The sequence below is a fragment of the Octopus bimaculoides genome, chromosome 22 (genome assembly GCF_001194135.2).
Source record: "Octopus bimaculoides isolate UCB-OBI-ISO-001 chromosome 22, ASM119413v2, whole genome shotgun sequence".
In the NCBI taxonomy this organism is placed as follows: domain Eukaryota; kingdom Metazoa; phylum Mollusca; class Cephalopoda; order Octopoda; family Octopodidae; genus Octopus; species Octopus bimaculoides.
This window is the reverse complement of record NC_069002.1, coordinates 29,128,745-29,131,269: the sequence shown is the minus strand read 5'-3', so window position 1 is coordinate 29,131,269 and position 2,525 is coordinate 29,128,745.

Genomic DNA, 2,525 nt, shown 5'->3' with positions numbered 1-2,525 from the left:
ATATATATACATACATATATATACGACGAGCTTCTCTCAGTTTCCGTGTTCCAAATGCACTCACAACGGTTTGGTCGGCCCGAAGCTATAGTAAGACACTTGTCAAAGCTGCCACGCAGTGGAACTGAACCTTGAACCATTTGGTTATGAAGCAAGCTTCTTGCCACACAGCCACTCCTACGCTTATATATTCATCATTTATTGGAATAGCGATGAAGATCACCGTCTCCACACATCTCTATTGTCTGATGTACTGCTATTATCTTCGAATATAAAGTAAACTATAATCCAATAAGCTGTTGAATGTAGATGCGAAATTATATCATTGGAATATCAGGAATATGTTGGTTTTTATTTCATTCATCAGAAAATAAAACCTTCATATACACGGAATGGAGTTAGAGCAGTGTCCGCGAGTCGAAGATTGGTTGGTCATGGAATGTCTTTTGGTGCTGCCAGTGTTGATCTCCATATTTTGGTATTCTGCCTTTGTCGCTCGTTGAAAATCGAGTATTATCATTAATGTTAGTTTGGAGGGATATATCATCCGGACGGCTACTGTGGTCGCTGTCAGCTATGTTCCATGTCACGGCTAACCGCATCAGTTGATGTTTAACATTTATGCCTTTTATTAGTTGTCATTCACACTGTATCAAAGCACATATTTGCATTGAAAATCTTCGAGTCAACCACGGAGGAATTACACGTAGTATTAACTGCCAGAATGTCTATTATAGAATTTGAATGAAAATACTGGATGAGAAAGGATAGTCCGGTTATGTTCGACATAACAATGGTATTAAGGAACTTGACACAAGTAACTGATCTAATAGGAATATATATTTATTTCGCACAAACAAGGAACTTCCAAAAGTAGGGGAAAGTGTATACAGGGGTGATGCATTATTCACCTTGAATAACCCTTCCAATGTAGAAATGGAAAGATATAGGAAAAAATTATGTAAGTTCTTCAAAGGTATAGCACTTTCCATCTCAACAGAGGTGGAACACACCGCAGTCAACCTCTTAGATGTTACACTAGACCTAAACACCGGCCTATTCGAAGTATACCACAAACCTAATGAAGACCTTAAATACATTCACTACAAAGCAATCACCCCAAGTGCCCAACCCAAGTTACAAACATTTCCACCCGCATAATGAGACTGTCGGCTATTGAGAAGATATTTAAGCTAAACGAGAAATACTATAACAAAGCGTTAGATGAACATTTGGCGTATATACCGGTAAACGACGTATTTCTATACAGGGGTCAACTCTCATAACTTCAAGAGAAGGCTGGCTAATCACTTTAATTCATTTTGAGATAGAAAAAAGATGAATGGCACGAGCCTAAGCAAACTAATCTAGTCAATTAAAGACAAGAATCATAGCTATAAAACGGAGTGGGAATTAATCAGTACAGCTAAACCATATAGGGCAAGGGGTGAGGGGGAATGGTGACATATGTATAAAAGGATAATACCAAATATTTACATCGAGAAACAAATTACTTAATACTAAACTTGAACAGGCCTTAAAATGCTTACATAAAGACAAGAAAAAGAAATTTAAAGTAAGTTCTAGATAACTCAATGCCCCACCCACAGTTGAGTGTGAAAGGATGGGTAGAAAAACATATTCTGAACTCAAATAATTCATTGCGCTTCTTAATATATTCTATCCAATGTATACAGCAAAACATAAACAACACAGCAAAAGAAATGAATGTATTAACAACTAAAAACATTATACTACAAGCTCTACACTTGAAAACATGGCTACAGCTTACCCATCTACTACAATACACAGAGAGACCTGCATTGACATAATTACATGAAACCCTGACTTCGGACAGCAAATGGTGTTAATGTGAGGTCAACTGCGGAAACCTAAGAACAGATCAGATTTCAGTTTCAAATCAATCCATAATCACCTCCTACTGAACCCTATCTAACAAACACCTGAAGAAGCAGCATCCAAAATCTGTGCAGTGGAAACATATGTAGGTCATAATTACCATAAAAATATAATGTATGAAATTACAAAACAGGATGAAATTAATTTTGAGGATGAACAAGTCTTCAGGTACTATATCGTTATAAATGCTGCTAAAATTCACTCCAAACCACATAACCGTCCAGTAAAGCGGACATGGAATCAACCATCGGAAGAATTTACAGCGTGAACAAAAGCTAAAAGTAGAAATTGACGTTAAATACTAATCGATGCGGTTAACCGTAACCTGGAACATAACTGAGAGTCACCACGGTATCCGCCCGGATGATATATCTCTTCAAACTCACACACGCATGCACATATATCCATATGTATGTATGCATGTATGTATGTCTGTATATATATATGTATGTCTGTCTGTCTGTATGTATGTATGTATGGATGGATGGATGGATGGATGGATGGATGGATGGATGGATGGATGGATTTGCCTATGCCTGTGTCCCGAAAATTTATTTTCTCTTTTTCACAAAATCATATTGTTCGTTGAACGAGCGCTGCATTCA